This window comes from Balaenoptera borealis (assembly GCF_965194805.1).
Source record: "Balaenoptera borealis genome assembly, chromosome: 10".
NCBI lineage: Eukaryota > Metazoa > Chordata > Mammalia > Artiodactyla > Balaenopteridae > Balaenoptera > Balaenoptera borealis.
The window spans coordinates 86,441,184-86,465,021 of NC_138874.1; the positions used below are offsets into that span (position 1 = coordinate 86,441,184).

Here is a 23,838-nt window from a genome sequence, read left to right on the forward strand (position 1 = left end):
TTTTCAGTCACAAAAAGTTGTGAGAATGGAGCAAGTATGGGCTACAAAGGTCACCCAGACCTTGCACTGGGAAATACACTCCAGGTAAAAGACCTCTTTTAGAGGGCAAAACAGATACCCTGAGGTTTTCTTCTCAGAGAAACCAAAGGTCAGGTCATCTGTTGGTCGACCAAGAAAGCAACCATTAAGCAAACCACCTCCCCTTCCAGCCCCACGGCTTTGTGTCTCTCGGGGCTGGAATACAGATTCGAAGGTGGGAGACTCTAAGGAGGACAGATGACCAAGCAGGGGCTCTGGGGTGGTCAGCGTAAAAGTGGTGCTCACCACATGTTGGCAGACTGAAAAGCAAGTCACAATCTCTTTAGTTATTTCCCTACATATGGTTTTTAGATTCTGGCATCAGAACCCCTAGAATCTCTCTAGACCTGAGAAATTAAAATCTTTGAAGGCATGGCCAGGGAATCTCTGTCTTTAACCCGTTACTCAATATGACCCCAAAAGTGTGAGAATTACTGCTAGCCTGTTCCAGCCTGTCCTCTTCTGACATGGGGGTAACTAGGAAAAGGTTGGGTGCCTCAATGAGGAAAGAGATTTAAGCAGAAACCACACATGTGAAGAGAGAGAAGAAAGAGGCTGGAACAATCAGTGGGAAATCTCTTAAGGGGAGACAGAGAATGTGATGGTGAGCCACCCAGCCCAACACGGAGAAGCTCCCTCCACTGCAACCTTGGAAGATCATAAGAAAGGTGATTTCTTTACAGGAGCCAAAGAGGGCTTGAGTTTGAGTGGATCTGGGCCAGCCCCAAGAATGGAGGAGTTCAGGAATTCCCTGGAGATCCAGTGGTTAGGACTCGGCACTTTCACTGCCGGGGCCCGGGTTTGATCCCTGGTTGGGGAACTAAGATCCCACAAGCTGCACAGAGCGGCCAAAAAAATAAGTAAATAAAAAATTAAAATAAAAAAAAAAAAGAATGGAGGAGTTCACCAATGTGGATGGGACTGTCCAAGTTTGGCCCAAAGCCCCCTGCAATAGGTTCCTTCTGCCCCTGGCACCACAGCCCTGAGAAGTGGTGACTACCAAGTCCTAAGGGATTCCAAGGAAACAGTGAAGGGCTTCCACCCAACTCCAGACATCACAGCCACTTGGCCAATGCCCACTTACTCTGTCTGGCTACCACATGGTCCGGAACTGACATCTACACTCACCATCCCCCAAGGGTCAGTGGGTTTCGCCTGTCTCTCCCTAGGCCTGAGGGAGTGGCAGAGGCAAGCAGCTCCAGATCTGAGTGGTATGAGCTAGTGGTTCTCAAAGTGCGGTTACCAGGCCAGCAACATCAGCATTATGTGGGAACATATTAGAAATACAAATCCTCTGGCCCCACTCTAGAGCTACTGAATCAGAAATTCTGGTGGAGGAGCCCAGCAATCTGTAGCTTAATGAGATCTGAAGGTAATTCTAATAAACAGCTAAAGTTTGAGAACCAGTGTTTTACGCTGTTAATATGAACCATAATGGTAAGTCAACAAGAGTGGCATGTATTTACCTAGGCCTACAAAACACTTTCAAATATAATATCTTAGGGATACCCCCTTCTAATCCTAAGGTCCTATAATTCGTTTGAATCTCATAGCAATGCTGAGGTAGATGAAGCAAAATTATTGTCCCATCTTATAGGTAGAGAGACTGAGGTTCAGAGAGATGGAGTGACCAACAGAGGTTACCCTCACCCAGAGCCATCACTGACAAGCCACTGGAAAGTCACCAAGACTTATTAACTCTAAATAATTAAGAGTTACCAGCCCAGGACTTCCCTGGTGGCACAGTGGTTAAGAATCCGCCTGCCAATGCAGGGGACACGGCTTCGATCCCTGGTCCAGGAAGATCCCACATGCCACGGAGCAAGCCCGTGCACCACAACTACTGAGCCTGAGGCTCTAGCGAGCTACAACTACTGAGCCCATGTGCCTAGAGCCCGTGCTCCGCAACAAGAGAAGCCACCACAATGAGAAGCCCGTGCACCGCAACGAAGAGTAACTCCCACTCGCCACAACTAGAAAAAGCCCACATAGAGCAATGAAGACCCAACGCAGCCAAAGGTAAATAAATAAATTAATTAAATAAAGTTGGAAAAGCGAGTTACCAGCCCATACCAATTTCTTTTTCCCCATGGCCCACAGGGACACTGCTGGCAGCAGGAATGATATTGACATTCCTTTTTATCCAGCCCATTGTTACTTACCTCAAGTGACTATTTCTAAGACTGTCCTCCATTAATTCTGGATTTGAACTGAAAAAGCAATTTTAAACCCACTTCAAGACAGATCCACTTAGTCTCAATGCTGACCTGACACAGACAACAATCCTCAACTGATAAATGGGCTATGCACCAAGTTCATGTGTAAACTGCAAGGTTGGAACTCAGATTACATTTTCCCATGGACATAACATGGGAGATGGTGGCTGGATCCTCAGATCAAGCCACAAAAGTCCATCTACAAGAGGGAGAGGCAGAAGAGAGCACAGGCAGGTTTGGCAGTGCCAGAAGGTTTAAATCCCAGCTTTCCCATCATTAACCAAAAGGAGACAAAACCCAAGTCACATGGCCTTTCTGGGCCTCAGTTTCTTCATCCGTCAGACTCACCTGGCAGGGTTGTTTAGAGGATTAAATGACAATGTATGTACAGTGCCTGCCACACAGTAGACATTCAACAAATGCTTGCAGATTATATTAACTCCCAAAGTAGCAGCCATACTATGTTTTTGCCCTGAAAACCATGCAGTTAAAAAAAAAATAACATACATTTGGGAATTCCCTGGCGGTCCAGTGGTTAGGACTTGGCACTTTCACTGCTGGGGGCCCCGGGTTCAATCCCTGGCCGGGGAACTAAGATCCCGCAAGCCAAGTGGTGTGGTCAAAATTAAACAAACAAAAAAAAAGCATACATTTGAAATTACATAAGGATTGACTGCAGGAGGATTAACTGCCTCCTAAAAGATCAAAAGATCGAGGGAAAAAGGGAGGGTGGCAGGCTCAGGGGGTGGCAAAGGTTAGGTCACCCATCTCACCCACCTATTCCCCTGGCCTTTTTTCAGCTCAGCTCAATGGTCACTTCTTTGGGAACCTTCCTTGGCCTCCCAGATTGGGTCAACTCTCTCTAATATGTTCCCATGGCCCCAAGTAGTTCTTCATAGCCTTACAATGATTAGAATTTTACCCTTAGAGTCTGTCTTCCCCACAACCCCGTAAACTCCATGGAGTCAAGGCCCAGGTTTGTTTCTGTTCCCCAGTATCTTTCCCTGGTACTTGGCCCTGTGCCTGGAACACAGTGGGCCCTCAAATATTTGAAGAATGAATCATACTAGGGCAGCTGAGCAGGGATGGGTAAAGGGAAGAGGAGGTTCTGTGCAGCTGGCTGTGCATATGAACAGATAAGTCACAAGGTCTTGACTCATGGTTACCTGGAGAAGCATACAACTCTTTCTGCCCCAATTAAAAGAAAAAAAAAAATCAATCTGCCTCTGCCATTATCACTTGGCCAATAAAGGCTGATGATAAAACCCACAAGTTATTAAACCCACAGGCATCCTCCTCCAATGGGTACACATCCCCCAGGGCCTTGGTTTGTTCACAGGGCAAGTGCTGAATGAAGTGAAGATCCAGGCAGGTATGGAATTTGTTGCAGCTCTCCCTACCTCAGTACCAGTTAAAGAGGGATGACTCCAGCCTCATCCCAGCTTGAACTCTGAAGGCATGGAAAACGCTGCTGCGAGCTGCAATGTATTCAGTGGCTATATCCTGGAACAGCCGGAGTGATCCTCAAAACCTAACAAGGTAGGTATGGTTTCCTCACTCTGCAGGTGAGGAAACAGACTGAGGGAGGTCAGGAACACACTCATGATCACATAGTTAATAAATAGCAGAGCTGGAACTGGAACCCAAATTAGGTTGCAAAATGTGTGCTGTGAGCCATATTCAGCTACCTCTCCCCACACTGGGTATAGGTTTCTCCAGACTGAAGGGTGTACAGGCTTCAGTGAGCCAACGTAACATGGTGTAAAACACACTGCAGAAAGACAACTATTCCGGATTCTTCCACGACTATGTGACCCAGGGTAAGTCACTTCACCTCCCCGGGCCCCAGGGAGGCTTCCTCCCCAGCAATGTAAGAGTGGCCTGGATGGCCATTATGAGAGGAGACCTGCTGAGCACATAAGAATGCCTGCCAGTCAAAAACCTATCAAGAAATCACACCTGCCTGGCCCTTGCCAGGACCCTGTCACGCTGCAGCTCAGCTCTCCCTCAACCAAAGTGAAGGTTAACCAGAGACGCTGAGCTTTCAGGTGGGGAGGGAAGGAATGTTAGGCCACTGACTTATCTTTTTATCTTCCTTTCATTATCCACATTTCTATATATTATATGTATAGGAAAACAAATTCAGGAACAATGAGAAAGTAATGTCTAAAACTTTAAGAAATACAGATTACAAAATAATCATTTAACTTTTTATGCAAATGCTTAAGCATTTTCATGCACTTGTTAAATAAAGCATACATAAGTCAAAATGTTAAATAATTCTAGTTTTTGACTAAATCATCTAAAGAATATGTTGGTGAAAACTCAAAATTGTCTAATAAAGTATGCATGACCTTGTTTATTTAGTATTTATCACAGATGTCAAAATGATCATGGTTAAAGCCAATTTAAGCATTTACAGAATAGACCCCCTGAAACTGGCTTGGAATAAACCAAGGATAAGCAACAAGCTAAAGGAGACTGTTTACCATACACTTAATTAACCCGAACCTCCCTTCCTACATCAGGAAATCGAAAAAATACCGTTTGCTGTGAAAGAAGGTGTCTGTATTCCCAAGCTTTCCTTAGGCTCATGCCCACCAGCAGTCTTCTATGCAGCACCAGCTCCCTCTGGGATGTGTTCAACATACACTCAAGACCAACTGCACAACAGCCTTCAGAGACCAAGGCCATCCATCCAAGCAACAATCTCACCCAAGCGTCGGCCCCTGCTGTACAGAGTGATCTGGAATTTACAGTCTCTTCTACAAAGCCTTACAAGGTCAAAAATGTTCAAGTTGTGTAATTCCAATGATGAAAAAGGCTGTGGAACAGCACAGACTAAATGGCCAATATGAATGACACTTCAGAAGCCAAAACACAACAGCTGAAAGGCGGAGTCAGCAGTGGGCACAGCGGAAACCAAGGAGCCTGGTGCTGGCCAGGCTTCAGCAGCACGTGAGTCTGTGCTGCCACTGGCCCTGGTCAAAGTCACCACCTCCTGCCAGTCCCCACCAAGGGTTAGCACAGTCACCGCCCCCCCCCCCCCCCCCCCCCGTCCCAGCACCAAAAGAGGAGTCACAAATAGTTGACATCCATTTTGGGAAAGGCTGCTGACCTCTGAGCCATCACCCTCTTTGCAATACCCATACTGACTTTCACACATGCGGCAAGGCATGGGGAAATGGCCAAGGACATTTTCTAAAATGTTCATCAAAATAAAGTCTGAAATATGAGGAGGAGCAGAAGGGGGAGTGAAGGAAGGCACAGCCCTCTTCTTTACCACAAGCCTAGATGCGCTACGTCTAACAATGTACACAAAATATTTCAGGGGCAGGAAAGTAGGGAGAAACAAGGGATATACAGCAAGAAGAAAAGAGAAGGAAAAATAAAGAGGAGAATGATGTTAAAGAGGAAGCCTAGTATCAAGTTACCACCACCTGACACTGCCTTGATAGCCTTGGTCTTGCTCCCCCAGCCCTACTTACCAAGGCTGTTCAAGAGGGATGTGTGGGGGGCTTCCCTGGTAGTGCAGTGGTTGAGAATCTGCCTGCTAATGCAGGGGACACGGGTTCGAACCCTGGTCTGGGAAGATCCCCCATGCCGCGGAGCAACTAGGCCCGTGAGCCACAACTACTGAGCCTGCGCGTCTGGAGCCTGTGCTCCGCAACGAGAGAGGCCACGATAGTGAGAGGCCCGCGCACCGCGATGAAGAGTGGCCCCCGCTCACCACAACTAGAGAAATGAAAGCCCTCGCACAGAAACGAAGACCCAACACAGCCAAAAATAAATAAATAAATAAATAAATTTATTAAAAAAAAAAAAGAGGGATGTGTGATTCCACCCCCCAACCCCACCACCCCCCACCAAACAGCAGACAGCAAAGACATAACAAACCTAACCAATCAACTGTATGACATCAGCACCCAATCTCCTGCAAAATAAGAAAAGCAAACTGACAGATGTTGAGCGGACCCTACCACCAAGTAAGTTACCAGACACGGAGTTTAAAGACATTTTTAGCTTCTAAAATAAGCCTTTAAATGCCTAAATATACTTAGGCAAACCCTTTCCAATTAAATGATAAAATATACCTTGATTTCTAAAACAAACATTTTAAGTTATTTAAAAATAAATGAAACATTATGCTTGTGCAGTGCCAGGGCATGAAAACACCACCAGCATTTTGCAATAAATGCTGGGAGGCTTAAGAGACTGCAGTAAGACTGAGGACAGATCTAATCTATTAGATCTAAAGCTATGATTCTACAAATTAGGGAAAGGGTGGTAGGCAGCTAAAGCGAGACCAATAGATTTTCACTCTTTGTAAAATGTGTTAAAATGGACATTTCTACAAAAAGATATTGAGTGTTTTTTATATATTATACTAACCTGAATATTCCAAATACCACCTACCCTACTGTTAAAAAGACACAAACACACAAAGGATAGTTCCAGTTCTATCCAGGCCCTGAATCTGATGTACTTACCGCAGATGGGTCCTGCACTGGATGAGATGGAAGAATGTTTATTAAACACCTACTGTGTGCCAGACCTCAGAACTAAGATTCCCCCTTTTGCTTGACCCCTTGTCTTCCCAGTCCCCAAACAGCCGTGACAGGGTAAGAATGGAGGGAGAGGACTGAAGATCACACCACACCTTCAGATACAGCCAGTATTTAACAGCAGGCAGAGGTGGATGGCGTACAGAGCGCTTGCTCCACGCAACTGAATAGGTCAGCCCTAATTTAGAGATGACTTTTTCATCTTAAGAGGCAGACAAATGGAGACTAGTTAACTCTTTCATCATCTTTTCTCCGGCAGTTTCTGAGCGAGTCTTCCCACCCTTCAGGTCCTCCTGATAGAGGGCAAACCTTACTTCCCTAGTTTTATCTTGTTTCTGGTCACCAGTAACACTGAATCTGGAATTCAGCAGGACCTCAGAGTGGTAGAAAAGTGAAAACTGGGGCTGTCCAGAAAAAAAAAAAGTATGAAGTCACATCACTAACTTTAAGACAAGTTTCCAGGCCCTCAAAGCTCAGAGCCAGGTCCCAGTGTGGTTATAGGTCAGAGAGAGACAGGAAGGGGGGAGGAAGCTTTTCCATGGTCCCAAGATCCAACCCACAGGGGCCTCCTCCTCTCCCTTTTCTTCTTCCCAGCTCCTAATTATTCCCTTTTTTGTTTTTCTAGTCAATCAACACATATTTCTTGAGCCCCTATTTAACATATGCATGTTTCTCATTTTAACACAGCTTTTATTGATGTATACAGAGCACCTGGAATTTCAATGAAGTCCGCCCCTGGGGGATCTTGTAAAAAGTCTTTTGTAAAAAAGTGACCTCTGAAGTGAAATTCTGCCGAACACTATTTTACGTTGTTGAACCACAACTACTAGCACCCCACTCCCTGCCAACTTCATGTCAATACGCAGAATCATGGGTGCAAAGCACTGATAATGAGAGCAGGGCCAGAGTTTTTTCTGCACGACCACATATAGGACACACCTGAGGGGCTGACAATCAAATAATAATAATAAGAGTAGCCACGATGTATCAGCACCTGTTCATAGGTCAGGTATTAGACCAGTACTTAAGTACCTAGTTCAATCCTTACAAATGTGAGGTCAATTTTATCATCCCAATTTAATGATGAAAAGCTGAGCTCAAAGACCTTGCCTACAGTTTCACAGCGAGAGGCAAAGCCAAAATCTGGACCCAGGAAAGTCCAACAACTCTTCTCCTCTTCCTGGTGGTAGAGTTGAATCAGACAGGACTCAATATCTGGGGGACTTGTGGCAGGGCCCTCCCCAGTTCCAGGTGCCCCTCCCTTCTGTGTATGGATCTGGTCAGTGGAAATCAATGCTGGGGGTGGGAAAATCTACGTGCCAGAAATATCACAGGGAACGACAGCAGTAAATACCTATTTGCTTTTCATGATTTTTAAGTGAGGGAAGCGGGAAGGGAGAAGTCTGCACGTAAACATTCTCTGTGCCCCCAATGACGTCACTTACCTCCCCAACCATTATCTCAAGCTTTGGCGCTGGAACATTCTGAAAGTAACTTGCTACGTAAGACCTCAGCACAGAAAAGCAAGGTCTGACTTGTATTATTAGCTTCTCTACTTCAACCTCAGGTACCACCAATGGAAATGACAGGGCTGCATGAGCACTGCCAGCCTGGCCCCGAGCTCCCGATTCTGCAGCAGGCCTGCAGCCAAGTTCTGCTAACCCTGAGTCGCTGAAGACCGGGCACATGTGTGTGGTGTTAAGAAAAATACTAACGAGAGGCAATATACTCCCATTTGGGAAACAGAGAAAATAAAACCACACTCACCAACATTCCTACTGTGGTATTATTCGGGGACATTTCCTTGCAGTTTTTTTTCATGTACATTTAGCACATGATTATGACTGTGGCTTATATACAATTCTGTCGTCTTTTCCTCCAGCTACTACTTCTGCTTACTTATCAAGGGTCATCTATCCTGTGGAGCCTTTCCTAGCCACCTCCTTGCCCAGATGAAGCTGACCCCTTTCTTCCTGATGCTTCCACTACCCGCTGAACACCCTTGAATCATGCTCCTCTAAAAACTTTACTCATTAGCTTAGGCGTCAGGCTCCCCCCTGTAAACCATAGCCGTTCCAAGCAGTCTGATTGTAAGCTTTGATTATTTTTCACATAGTTGGCAGTAACAACACCAAAATGTTAACAGGGGCTGGGCTGGAGTGTTGTGCCATGACTGATTTATTTTAGCATTCCGTCCACTTTTTGATGTGGTTCCAAATTTTATTTAGACAACGTATAATTTCTTTCATGCATATTTAACTGACTATAAAAGTTTCTTAGGACTGCAATTGATCAACTTCAAAATCACAAAAGGAGAAAGGCGCCTGATGGCATGAGACAGGGGCAAATGTCCTGATTTTAAAGTAGGAAAGTGAGTGATCCTGACATCTACAAATAAAAAGCCCTGATAGGGCTTCCCTGGTGGCGCAGTGGTTAAGAATCCGCCTGCCAATGCAGGGGACACGGGTTTGAGCCCTGGTCTGGGAGGATCCCACATGCCGTGGAGCAACTAAGCCCATGCACCACAACTACTGAAGCCTGTGCACCTAGAGCCCGTGCTCCACAACAAGAGAAGCCACTTCAATGAGAAGCCTGCACACCGCAACTAGAGAAAGCCCGTGCACAGCAATGAAGACCCAACGCAGCCAAAAATAAAAAATTAAAAAAAAAAAAAAAAAAAAAAAAAGCCCTGATAACTACACACAATGATTCCTGGCAAAAGTATAGAACAAATGGTTTGAGGACATTTAGAAAGGAATGAACATGGGGAAGAGGCAATGTGAGTCCACGACAACCAATCTGAACCAAAAAGCAACCAGTTGTTCCTTGTTGTGATTACTAAGTTTGTAGACCAGGTGAAATGCGAAAGCTATCACGTATCTTGACTTCAGCAAAGCATCTTTAAAAACTCTTGTGATTCATTTATAGATAAGTTAGTGAAATAGTCAAGCAGCTTGTGCAAGTGTATGCCCATCTAGCCAGCTGAACAACTACCCCTACAGAATGTACATCACTCCCTCTTTGGGCCATCACTGTACTTTGCACACGGCCCTCATTACACCTGACTGAGCTCCTGGTCTGTCTTCCTATTAGCCCAGGGGTCAGCACTCTAAGATGTGTACACTGGTGTCTCCAGTGGCTTGATGATGAGCTAGAGAAAGGTTACCGACAGCACAACACAGTGTTCGATTCTTCGCCACGCCCTGTCCAACGTCTTCTCAACAATGACTTGACTAAAGACAGACTCAGGAGGCAGGCTCATCAACTCCCCAGACGGCACAAAACAGGAAAGAGGAGCTAACGTTATAGCCGGTAGAATCAAGATTCAAACGGTCCTGACAGCCCAGCATTCTGGGCCAAAAACAAAGCCTGTTGTGCAAGTACAGGCTGGGCGGGGGCAGTTCGAAACTTCCTCGAGTCCATGAGACCTGCCCTGGCAACCATCCACGTGAAACAGAGCTGGGTGCTGTCTCGGACCACAAGGTTCATCGGAGCTCACAGTGCCAAGAGTAATGCAATCTTAAATGGCATCAAAAGTAGGACAGGGTCCAGTTCATGGAAAAAAATGCTAATACTCCCACTCTATCCCACAATGGTCAGGCCACGAGCGCAGGATTCAGCTAGGACACCATACTTTTAATTTTTTAATGGGTTAAAATCACAGCATTTAAAAAGCACCCCGGGGCTTCCCTGGTGGCGCAGTGATTAGGAATCCACCTGCCAATGCAGGGGACATGGGTACGAGCCCTGGCCCGGGAAGATCCCACATGCCGCAGAGCAACTAAGCCCGTGCACCACAACTACTGAGCCTGCGCTCTAGAGCCCGCGTGCCACAGCTACTGAGCCTGCGCTCTGGAGCCCATGAGCCACGGCTACTGAAGCCCGTGCGCCTAGAGCCTGTGCTCCCAACAAGAGAAGCCACCACAGTAAGAAGCCCGCGCACCACAAGGAAGAGTAGCCCCCGCTCGCCGCAACCAGAGAAAAGCCCGTGCACAGCAACGAAGACCCAACACAGCCAAAAATATATTTTAAAAATAAATAAATAAAAAGCACCCAATAGTTTATAGCGAAAAATCTTTATTCCACCCAGTCTCTTCCTCAGAGGCAACCAACATCACCCATTTCTTTTGTACTCTTTCAAATGCACTGCATGTATAGACAAGCAAATAAACATATATTCTCCTCTTTCACTTAAAAAACATATCCTACAGAGTTCTATGCCAGTACCTGAGAAGCAGCCTCATTCTCTTCCGTAGCCACACAGGGTTCAAAAGCTTGGAGACCCTAGATTGTTGAACATTTAGGTTATCCCAGTCTTTTGCTTCTGCAAATCATGTTGTAAGAAACAAACACATCATTTCTCACATATGCAGACATACCTGTAGAACAAATTCCAAAAACTGGAATTACAAGGACAAAAAGTGGCTGCATTTGTAATTGTGATGGGTATTGTCAAATGGGACACTGCCTTTTAAAGAGAGTCATGGACAAAATGGGGTTTCCCAAAAGAGGGGGCTAGAAATTACGCCCTAGAAAGAAGAGGTAAAGAGCCTTAGTGTGGAGAAATGAGAACCATCAGCTTCAAATACCCAGGGCCACCACCAATAAGTTCCGTCCTTGCTCACCACAGCCAGGACACATCCTCGGATACTTACATCATCCCACATGACTCTCACGACAACCCTGAGGGATGGGCATTTTTACGCAGACAAGCAAACTGAGGCCAGAGTCCTCTTGCCAAAAGCCACAGAGCTGATAAGAGGCAGAGCCAAGACTCAAACCAAACTGGGCAGCTCAACCGTCTGTGCTCCTCACCCTCACAACTCCTGGCCTCTCCAGCTCTGGCTGCAGAGCTGAATCACACAAGCAGCTTCTGCACGAGCCCCGCCTTCAGATTCTGACCTACCTCGTCAGGACGCAGCACGTACAGGTTCTCTCAGGTGAATCCAATATGTAGTGACGGCTGAGAACTACTGCCCTGGTCCACAGTAGCTCTCCAACAAGGGCAGGCATTGGACTCACCTGGAACCCTTTTAAAACAATTTTCAAGCCCCACCCCACCCCCGAGTTTCTGAGTCAGCAGTTCTGGGGTGGTGCTGAGGAGTTTGTATTTCTAGCAGGTTCCCAGGTGATGCTCATGCTGCTGGCCCAAGGACCACGCTTCGAGAACTGCTGCTCTGGAAGCAAGAGCTACCACTACTCTTTGTAACAGACAACAATTAACATTTTACAAGGCACGTCACCCCAGTGAACGTTCACTGCTTCGGAAGGTCCAGTGGGATAATGTCTTCTGCAAAATGAAGTGAGAACAGACTCTCAAGTGTCTTAGCCAAGTTCATACAGGTTGCAAGTGATACAAAACTTTCATTTCTTTCTTTTTCTTTAAATAAATGTCTTTGCCTTGTACTGCTGACATCTAGTTCAATGCTCCTTCTACTATACTAATATCAGACTCCAGGAGGCAAGAACCTTGTCTATCTTGTTACTGAGACATGGTGCCCAAAGGAGAAAATTATAAGACAAGTTGATGACAGCTCATATTAAAGAATTCTAATAATTAGAAGCATTCAAAAATAAAATGAATTGCCTCAGTGAGTAGTGAGCTCCCCTTCCTTGGAGAGACACCAGCAAAAGCCAACAAGCCAAGGGACAGAAATGTTACAAAGCAATTCTACGTTCCAAGGGAACCTCCTTTACCTCTAACAATTTTTGCAAAGCTAAACTTTGATTCTCGTGCATTCCAGTAGAGAAGAGGTACTCTCTAAATCCTTCTTGAGTATGGGTCAACTAGCCTGCCAACAGCTTCACCATATAAATTTAGAGAAATTACTTCACTCCTGTGCCTCAGTTTCCCTGGACACAAAATGAAGGGGCTCATCAGTCAGTCCCTGGGAATTATCTAACAAAATGACTGGCAAATAATAAACAACTAACAGAGGTACCAAAGTACTTAAAATGCCAACGACGTCTGCCTCTTCTCCTCTCTGCCAGTCTGCACTGCAACTAACTAATCCCGCATCTAACTGGTATTTCCATGAAAATTAAACTTAACGAAGATCCAAGGGCAAATTCAAAATCACACTGATCCACCCCCCCTTTTAATTCCATGCCTTCACCAGTTTAATTACTGGTCTATCATATTTTTAAAATTCATTCTTCCAGCAGCCACCTATTGGGCACCCACTGTGGGCAGAGGACTGCACAAGAACCTTGGGGAATACAGGGAAGAGTCACGCCGGCCCTGTCTTCTGGGGCAGCACACCTACATTTACCACTTTTCGCAGTTTCAGGACAGCTCTGGATTTCTTCCACCTGGGTAATGTGGAGGGCTTCACCAGAATTTACTAGTGTAAAATTCTGTGTTTACAGGTCAAGCTTCACAAGGAAAACCACAGCACAGATTAACAGAATGAGAAGTGAACCAAGATCTTAACTTTTAAGATCTAAAATACTAGGTGCCAAGGTTTCATCTTTACGAAGGGCCAAAATACAACGCCCTCACCTAAGACCATTTCTTTCACGCCTGAGTGATATGAAGGGGTCAGGCTGAGAGTGGTTTTCAGGCAACAGCTTCTCAAAGTCACCAGCGCTGTGGAATCTTAGGGGCTATTAGGAGATTTCTGAGGGGAAAGGATAAGAAACTGGAGACGACTCGCAGGCAGCCATATAAAGCCCTAATTTACTTGCTTTGAACACTAAAAACTGTGTTTTCAGACACAATACCAAAAACAAGGGGAACACACACGTAGCAGCTATTAAAAAATTGTGAGCCTCCCTTAATAACTTCACAAAGATGATCATGATGGGAGGGGAAGCAAAGCGGAGATGCCATTTGTCAAAGAGAAGATGAAACCTGTGGCTCCATGGCTCCAGACAATGCAAATGACCTCGTCAGAATGCAGGAGCCGAGGCAGAGTGACTCAGAAAAGGGAAGCCGGGCAAACACTCCAAAGCCAGCGTTGAAAAGCTGAGATGGGTGTTTACTGCAATGATTCAGCTCATCAACAGATTCTGACGGTCACGTTCAGGTGCATGTTAACAAGGCTTTTCTTCTTCAAGGAATATCAAAGCCAGCCTGCTGAACAGTTCACAAGCACACACGATCAAGAATTAGGACACCTAAACTATGGACCAGTTTGCTGAAGGCATCAGACCTAGGATAAAACATCAAGTGAGCGAATATTTTATTTTTCCAGTTCCTGTGGTCATATATATGGCTGAGGAGATTAGGGCTGAAAGGATTAGAGGTTGAAATCATGTAGCCCAGCTCCCCAAACTCTAAGATGTCTAAGCGTCAGCTGCAGTGCCTGTTAGAAGCAGAATCCCAGGACCCACACCCAAGAGTCTGACAGTATATGAATGGGGAGAGGAGCTACCCCCTAGCTTCTTAAACAGAGCTCTTCACTCGTGAGAAGCAATCAAAGAACCTGCAAAGGGTCCCCCAGCAGGAAGACTGATAAGCAAATATAACTGAGTTAAGGGGGCCCATATGTTTCCACAGGACTCTGTCCATGTCCCAGTCACAATGTCACCTGCACAGTCATTTCCTAGTCACCTCTGCCTGTGAGCATCTGCAGGGCAGGGACTGAGTCCCATTCATTTCTGCATCACCACTCATATAGCAGGCGCTCATGAACTTGGTTATGGTCAGATGAAAGCTATTACCTACCTCTGCCTACAATGCCTTCTAAAAGGCTGGGCCACCTGGTACATTCCCCACCCAAGCCTTCCAGCCCCAGTTCAGGTGTCACCTCCTCTGAGAAATAACTGTCCTTCCCTCCTAACTCTCCCAGAGGACCCTGTACATGCCTGTTAGCACTTATCACCCAGCTTTGTAATTATCCTGTTTACCTAGGAGACTCCTCAAGGGCAATGATTTTGGTCTTTGAAACCTGGGCCCCAAGCTCAGTTTGCCAAGCAGAAGTTGCTCAACAAATGTTTACAATGTGTTCAATAAATGGCAGGGGGCAGGAAGGATGAGAGGGAGAAACTAATCTTTTTTTTTTCATCTTTTATTTATTTTTTATTTTTTATTAGTTACCTATTTTATACACATCAGTGTACACATGTCAATCCCAATCTCCTAATTCATCCCAACCCCCACCCCACCCCCTCGTCGTTTTCCCCCCTTGGTGTCCATACGTTTGTTCTCTACATCTGTGTCTCTATTTCTGCCTTGCACATGGGTTCATGTGTACCATTTTTCTAGATTCCACATATATGCATTAATATACGATATTTTTTTTTCTCTTTCTGACTTACTTCACTCTGTATGAGTCTCTAGGTCCATCCACGTCTCTACAAATGACCCAATTTCATTCCTTTTTATGGGTGAGTAATATTCCATTGTATATATGTACCACATCTTCTTTATCCATTCATCTGTTGATGGGCATTTAGGTTGCTTCCATGACCTGGCTATTGTAAATAGTGCTGCAATGAACATTGGGGTGCATGTGTCTTTTTGAATTATGGTTTTGGGAGAAGCTAATCTTAAATACATCACTGCAGACTCAAAACCCTACGAAGCTGCAGATGTGCTTCCCTGGGGAAAAGAAAAACCCCTATTATTTCCTCTGTTCATATTTGAAAAGTCAAGTCATCGTCTCTCCGTTGCTACCGCCATCAGAGAGGTCTGTTGGCTGCACTTGGAAAGGGCCTCACCTGTCGATTTTCCCAAACCCACACACACCTGTAGTCCATCATCAACACATTGTCAGCTCCCTCCTCCCAGCGTATCCACAGCTTCCAGAGCCCCCGGGGTCCTCCCACAGTAGCCATGGTCTGTACCTTCTGAACTGAGCCCAGGGCACTTATCTCTGCCCACTTCGTACTGTTGCCCTCTCCTCCTGGGCATCTGCGGACAATACTCCTCAAGGTACAGGCCAGGCAACACACCCAGGAAGGGACTCCAAACATCCAGAGCTTAAAAAGGAGGCTTTTCAGGCAAAGCTGATTTCTCCTTGAGATGAGGCCACAGCCAGACACCTGCCCTCCACCGGCTGTGATGTGCCCCTGTGCTGGAGATGACTAAGAGCTCACAACCTTAGAGCTGCACTACTCAGGGTGCTGACACCCTGACACTTTCACCTTTGCAAGTCCTGCCCAGCTGGCAAGGCTCGCCCCACCCTTGACCTCTCTGTTCCCTCTGCCTGGCGAGGTGCCAGCCAGGACCCCATTTTCTCTGAAAGGCTAAGTGACTTGCCCAAGGTCACACAGCACAAAAGTAGGACTGGGGGGAAAGTGAGGCTTTCACACTCAGACTCTGCAGCCAGCTCTCCTTCTCGCTGCCACACTGTCCACCACTGACCCACCGTCTCAAGAACCCAGGGTGGTTTTCCTACCCTCTAAGTCAGGGCCTTCCATTTTCAAATCCAACAAACCTTTGGGCTCCTTGGGGAGTTTTTCCTATTCACATTTTAGCTGCTATATACCAAAACCAGATTTCCTGTTTCTTTCTTGTGTTTATTATGCTCAGGATATTTTTCCTAGTGTCCTGAGAATTACTCCCACAGGAAACATTCAGCTCCTCTGGAACTGTTTTGACACTAAAACCCCTTTCCCTGAGAACCTTCCTTCCGGGGCATAACCAGGCTGGCAGCCGCTGAGAAGCCGCCGTGTGGAGCAGGGGAGCACCGACTGAGGCAGAGGGTCAACCATCCTGGCTCCACCACCAAACTGTGTGACCCACCAGTCAGCTTCACCTTCTTGAGCCTCAGTTTCCCCATCCGGAAAATACAGATAATAAAGCCTAACTGGGGCTTCCCTGGTGGCGCAGTGGTTGAGAGTCCGCCTGCCAGTGCAGGGGACACGGGTTCGAGCCCTGGTCTGGGAGGATCCCACATGCCGCGGAGCAACTGGGCCTGTGAGCCACAACTACTGAGCCTGTGCGTCTGGAGCCTGTGCTCCGCAGCAGGAGAGGCCGTGACAGTGAGAGGCCCACGCACCGCAATGAAGAGTGGCCCCCGCTCGCCGCAACTGGAGAAAGCCCTCGCGCAGAAACGGGGGCCCAACACAGCCATAATTAATTAATTAATTAATTAGTTAATTAATTAATTAATTAATTATTTAAAAATAAATAAAAAATAAAGCCTAACTGAAGAGGTTGTTGCCAAGATTCAAGATCATGTAGCTACTACACCTAGCACAGGGGCTGACAGGGGTAGCCCCCCAAAACTGGAGCTAACTATTTTTTCAACTGCTTTTGGGCACACGGACATGGGGGAAGCACAATATACAGTTTTTTTTGTGCCCAGAGAATTCTTCCCATAGGCCTCCAGCCGTGAATAATTGCAGTCGGAGGAGAAATCAGAAATGAAGGAGGCTGCTTTGACACCTCAGGAAAGCAAAAAAGGATGATTACTGCTCTCCTAGGGCTAAAAAGGCCTCTCAAACACCCCAGTTCCCTTCTGGCGACGTGTTATCTCCAAGTCACTGGAGCTCGGTGAGTCTCATTTCCTCATCTGCAGGACGGAGAGAACCTTACCAACAGCCCCAGCCCTTCAGGATGACGTCAGGCAACGTTTCTCAGCCTGTGGTCTGCAAACCACCTGTGCGCTGGGCCCTGGTGGTTTCCTCCCCAGCCCCTAGTCCCTGGTCCTTCTTCCTTCCTAACAGACCCTCCACTTTGTCCAGGTACCCAGCCCCGCTCCAGATGGCTCCAGAAGTGCGGCTGCCTCCTGGTGAACAGTGATTGGCCTGGGGTGGTCATGGGACCCAGCTCCAGCCAAGGAGGCATCGTGGAAGGTGCTGGAGGTGCCTCAGATGCCTGAGAGAGAGCCAGGAATTGATCTATGTCCTTCTTCCTCTGGATGTGGTTACGTCTGACTAAAATGTTTGGAAATGCTGCAGCCGTCTTATTCCCAGCTTGCAGATGAAGCCAGCACCCAAGATGGCAGAGATGGGAAGAACTTGGGGCCCTGTTGACATCACGGAGCCACTGAATTAACATCACGGGCCACTGAATTAACCCCAAAGCCCACCCAACCTCTGGATTCAGGATCGCCCCCACTGCACAGCTCTGGGGGGAGGGGGGCATAATTCACAGTGCAGGCCACATGAATGGCAGGTCGTGGAGTTGAGTAGGGCACCACTCCTGTTTGAGAGACGATGAGTTTCCCTACTGCTGGCCAATCTCGGTTGTAGTTTGTTACAAGCAGCTGAAGATATTCAGACAACCTGTACAAACCTAGGGGACAGTGTTGAAAATACAGATTCTTGGGTCCCACCAGGGAGGAATATGCATTTTTAACAAGTACCCCAAGTGATTCTGATGCTCCCCAAAGCAGAAGAACCACTGCTTTAATGGAATGTAAGAGACGCAGTGCAGGGCCAGGCACACAGGCAAACTCTAATTGTCAGTCCAAAATGGACTAACCAGAGAAACACTGGCCTGCTTTCCTATTTCCTGTGCAAAGCTACTGCAGAAAGAACAAAGGAGGGCAAGAGAGGGGAGGATGAGTTGTCAAACAAACCTTACCTCTTCCCACGAAAGGCTGCTCGGCACAGTTTCAGGGAAACGTCTGCTACCATTCGGCCAGAACCCTCTCCTGTGACAATCCGCCTCTCTTGGTTTCCTCTGCAGCAGCAGCTGCAGCCATTACCTGGATCTTCTTTCAGTGCCAAGCACAGCACACAGCATAGCGGCTCACGGCCACACGGCCCGTCATCCCCGCTCTCCCGGTGGCCCTTTCAACTTTATTAAAAGGTCATCTTCCTGGCCTGGCCATCTCTTATCATGCACGGACCACCCCCTGTGGCACCAGGAAACTTCAAGGGAAGCTGGATTTATTAGAAGATAAAAGAAGGAGCTGGCTGAGGCACCAGGCTGATTCCTGAAAGTATTGTTTCCTAAATGTCAGAGGTGCAGTGTCCTTAGGGGTTGGACCCTAACCCCCCTCCTTCCAAGGGGGAAACCAAGACCAAAGAAGGGGTGGGACTTGGGGCTCCATTCACGCAGCTCTTCCTCTTCAGTCATGGCAATGGTAATGGATAGAGTGGGGACAGAGACCGCTTAGTGTGGAAAAAAAAAAAGAAGACAGACGGGAGGGGCAGGCCCTAATTTAGAGAGACCTTTGAGGATACCAGTTGCCTAGATAAACCACGAAGGCCAAGGGCAGCGAAGAACATCTCACCTACCCTTTTTCATGTTAGGATCCTTGAGGCTAATTAATCTGGGCTTCTTTTTTCACTTAGTAAATGCCTGAGTGGCTGTTAAATGCAGGGCACTACACCAGGGGTCGAAGTGACAGGAGAAGGGTCCAGAGCTGAGGAGAACAGGAAGGACCTCAGTGTACCAGTGAAGATAAGGCAAATACTTACAGTAGAAAGTAAAAAGCAAGTCCCATTAGGGGAAGTGTCTTCGGAAAGCCTCCCCAACTCCCCCACGCTCAACAGTAAACAGGCATCCGTCTCTCTGTGCTTCCCCACAAGCTGAGCAATGATGCTGCTGTGATCTGCAGCTACGACACTGCACTGTAATCGCCTGTTCACTCACCTGTCTCTCTCTGTCTCCGACAGCAAGGGACTCATCATCTGGTTCATCTCTAGCACAGGTCCTGGCACAAGGAAGCACTCGGTAGAGGCTGCTTCATGAAATGGGTAAATGGATGGATGGGTGGATGGATGGATGGATGGATGGATGGATGGATGGGTGGGTGGACGGACAATGGATGGGTAAGCAGAGGCACAGGGATGACAAAGAGTTCTGGCTAGGGAATCAGGGAAGGATTCATGAGGGGATGAGGTATGTGAGCTGGATCTTGAAGCATTTAGGCAACTGGAGATGAAGGATGGACCCATTTCATCCAAAGTGCCTAACACCATCTTAGGCATAAAGCTGGTGCTTAATAAATGCTTCCTGGATGAATTTACTACGGAACTGGCTTTCCTAGTGAAGGAAGCTGGCTTCATTTCCCACAGCCTTTTGTTTCTCCCTAGGTAAACAGAAGCAACTCTTAAACAGCAGTTAAATTGATAAACCAAGGGAAAGGTCACTGCCTACCAGTCTCTACAAACACTCCTATCCAAAGACAGTTTAACAGAATGAGGAAACTCCATTTCTACTGATAAGGAGTTTTCCAGGACATACCGTTAAGTGACAAAGGCAATGTATATCACCTCCCTTATGTATCTATCTGCATATAGAAATATTGGAAGGACTACATAAGAGACTAAAAAGAAATAATAATCTTTAGGGGAATCTAATCTTTAGGGGAGTATATCATTTATCACCTAAACTGGGATACTTTTGAGCATGAAAGAAGGTGTTACTGATAATTCACTGGGACAAAGAACATAAACTAGGACTGTCGTGGGCAACTGGAATGTATATTCAGCCCACCTAATGGGAACCAGGTTGGGGGAGGAAGGGAAGTGGACACGGCAGGGGTGAGAATGAAAATTCTCAATGCACACATTTTCACAGTGTTTTGATTTCTGAACCATGTGTATGTAGCAACCATTTAAAAATGTAATCACCTTTTTAATGGGGGGAAAAAAGCTAAAGAATTTAGCCTTCCAACTCTCTTGGACAAAGGAAGCTCATGAGGGGGCACCATCGAACAGCCACCCTGAAAAGCACCCCTAGAGATTAAATGAAATCATTACTCACAGCATAACCCTCTTGCAGCAGACAAGAAAACAACCCTGAGAGAAGAGAGCCATGCATGGCCTAAAAAGGCTTTGACTCCTTGTGAGGCCAGCTGAGATAGGGAACACTGGGGGAATATAAACAGTGTGACAGACATAAAGCAGTTCAGGTTTTACACAATCATGGCAACAAAGTGAGATTGATTCGGGACTGAATTAAGCTCTTTATATTGTTTCTACTTAAAAAGGAAATGTATTGACTACAGTCCTCCTCACAGATTTATCTTCCCTGACATCAGGCACATTCATAACCTATTTTAAATTCCAAGGAACAATGTTGGGGTTTAGGAAAGTGAATACCAGTGTGTTGCACCAGAATGTTTTGGAGGCTGGGAAGAAGCTTTTCTGACTTTTAATTGCTCAGGAAACGGGCGCAACGTAGATTTTCTTATCAGTCCTAACTTCCGGTTAGAAAACCGCTTATCCAGGATGCAGGTCTATCTTTGGAAGAGCCGCTTTGGAGTAATCTTAGGGACCATGTGTGGTGTCACTTCGGCTTTTCGTCTCTTTTGTCACCATCTCCTCCTTTCAGGTGTCACCACAACTCCTCAGGCTCAGGCCTGAATTACCTGGACTCGAGGTGTCTCGTCCCCAGCCTCCAGGCTCCACCAAGTACCATGGGCATTGACCTCCCCAAGGCCAGCCTGAACGCGTCCCACCCAGGGCTCCCCACAGCCTTTAGGATACCAGGACCGTATGACTATCATCCAGATAGGGACACTTGAGAGTGAAAGGGGGCTCTATTAATAATCACGCTGGGGCAACAGGCAAAGCCACCCTGGGAAACTGGAAGGTGAGGTCATCAACTGTAGGATAAATAAGCTTGAATTCAAGACTCCCCACCCTCTGGCCTCAACTCACCTTTCCAGTCTTTCTGCATCCTGCATGGTCCCATCCCAAAGGACCTGCAGTTACCCGGCATGCCCTGGGCTTTGCTATCCCTGTGCATTTGCTCACACCATTTCTTCCTCCTGCTCCACCCCACCCCTGGCCAGAGCCCCATCTACGTAGGTCTAACTCCTACACTTCCTCCAAAATCCAAGTCAAATGGTGCCATTCTTTACTGCATTCATTCAACAAATATTTACTGACTGCTCATTATGTGTTAGGCACATAGTGAAGAAGACTGAAAAAATTCCACCTCTTATGGAAATTTGGTGTGTGTGTGTGTGTGTGTGTGTACACAATTGTGATAGCAGGTACTAAGGATGGACACCGGGCAATATGCTGGAGGCCACCCTGTTAAGGTTTTGTATAGACACACCTACAGCCCCACAAGGCTGTGGGCTCCTTGAAGGTTATGCCCCAGAGACCCATCTTACAGCCCTGCTGGACCCATCTCACACCCCCTAGATACAGCAGGCACTCAACAAACATTTGCTGAGTAAAGAATTAATATTAAAGAAGTTTACTTATTTAGTCTGGAGCCAGTTTCCTAACAAGGAGTTCCAAGTTCTCCACGAATCTGTATGGGATCAAAGGGGAAGCTGAATTTCCACCAACCTTAGAGAAACACCCCACATCCGACAGCTGTGCCTCTCATTCCACACTGATACTGCAAGGGAGCTAAGGTCACCCTGGTTCAATACTACACTGTTTCTCCGGAGGTTAACTGACTCACCCAAGGCCACACAGCTAGTTAGTGAACCACTGGAGAGGTCAGAAGATGACACAGGAGGAGTAGAATTTAATGACTGGATAAACGACCAAAGGAGTCACTGAGCGGAGGGCGTCTGGAGGAGGGAGGTGACCCGGCAGCTGGAGTGGCCAAAGAGCTTCAGGAAGGAGGTCTTGGGGTGGGGCCCGGGTGATGGAAGGGAAGGGGGCGGGCAGGGGAAAGGCGCTGCAGTGGGAAGATTGGCGAGGGAGGGCAAGCTTGACACCAGGGTCACAAGGGGAGGCCTTCTGCTGAGGCAAAAGTCTTACCTGGTGACGTATTCCACTGGAGACAAGGACACACACACACACACACACACACACACACACACACACACACACACACACACACACACACACACACACACACACACACACACACACACACACACACACACACACACACACACACACACACACACACACACACACACACACACACCCCATTCCTGTGTCTGACCGGGAAGGGGGGTGCTCCGCCACCGGCGATGTGTAGATAAAACTGCTCAGAGAAGCTTAAGTAAAGGCCATGGGTCCCTGGTCTTTCCCAGGTGTGTTTGCAGTTCTGCCCTAAGTGGCCCTGGGCAGACGAGAGTTAGATTAAACAGTAACTAGTAACAAAGGAGTCTGGCAAGCGGCACGGTCACATCCAAGTGCATCTGCAACATGTGTACCCCTTTCTCAGACATATCGATGGTGAGTAGTCGTAGCAATAATTTAATAAAAGCATTTATGAAGGAAAAAAATAGACAATTAGCTGGATCTGAGTTCTTATTTCAATTACACCCAGAGAAACAGCTGAATGGGTTCTCAGCGGCCCGGACTGGACCCCACCCACCTCTCACCGGCTGTGGCTCATCCGCAGCCCTGGGCCACCCTGTCCTGTCAGCCTTGCTGGAATTTTTCCTCACGGCCTGCACCCACCACGCTGGCCCCTCGGGGCTCAGTCAGTGAGGAATCCAAACTGCAAACATCCATTAAGGTACAGCACAAGTCCCTGGAGGTAAGGGAACAACTCAAGTTCTTCAGGTGGGCTTTCCAGATGGCTTTCCACTAGCCCTGTGCCTGAGGTAAAGGTACAAGGTCAGGGGTCCTCAACCTCAGCCCACTGACATCTGGCGTGGGATAACGCTTGGCTGTGGGGTTGTCCTGCATTGTCAGATGTGCAGGAGCAGGCTGGCCTCCACCCACCAGATGCCAGTGGCACCCCTTACACTGTGACAAGCAAAATAACTCCAGACATTGCCAAATGTTCCGTAGGGGTAAAACTGCCTTGGCTGAGAACCATGGCTAAAGGGATCCCCCCCCTAAAATGTGCTATTCTATACATCCCCAAATGCTCAAGGCATCTGGAGCTCCCAGTCCTATAAAACACCTTAGGGGTTAAAGGCAGAGCTTTTGATCAGATGGATCATGGTTGGAGTCCTGGCTCTACCTCTTACTAACTCTGCAACGTGAGGTAGGTCACTTAGCCTCTTTAAGCCTCAGTTCCTTCATCTATAAAATGGGAACAATAAAACAGCACCCATCTCATGGGGAGGCCATGGCAGTTACATAAGATGACACGTAAAGATTGCCTGACACAGTGAGGATTCAATAAATGTTAGTGATTATTTACAGGCCTGGAAAATCCCTTTTAGCCAAGCCTAGACTTTAGTCTTCTATTTCTGTGG

At 47.0% G+C, this 23,838-nt stretch overlaps 1 protein-coding gene across 50 annotated transcripts in view; it reads right to left on the reverse strand.

Moving 5' to 3' along the window:
- SORBS1 (sorbin and SH3 domain containing 1) overlaps positions 1-23,838 on the reverse strand; it is a 241,433-nt gene that overhangs the window by 198,555 nt on the left and 19,040 nt on the right. For 6 of the 50 annotated variants that reach the window (XM_082406431.1, XM_082406428.1, XM_082406430.1 and 3 more), the window contains exon 1: positions 4,839-6,068. The exons of the other annotated variants lie outside the window; for them this stretch is intronic. The gene's annotated coding sequence lies outside the window, so the exon portion shown is untranslated. Of the gene's footprint in view, positions 1-4,838; positions 6,069-23,838 lie in introns of those variants that run through there. 50 annotated transcript variants of the gene reach the window in all.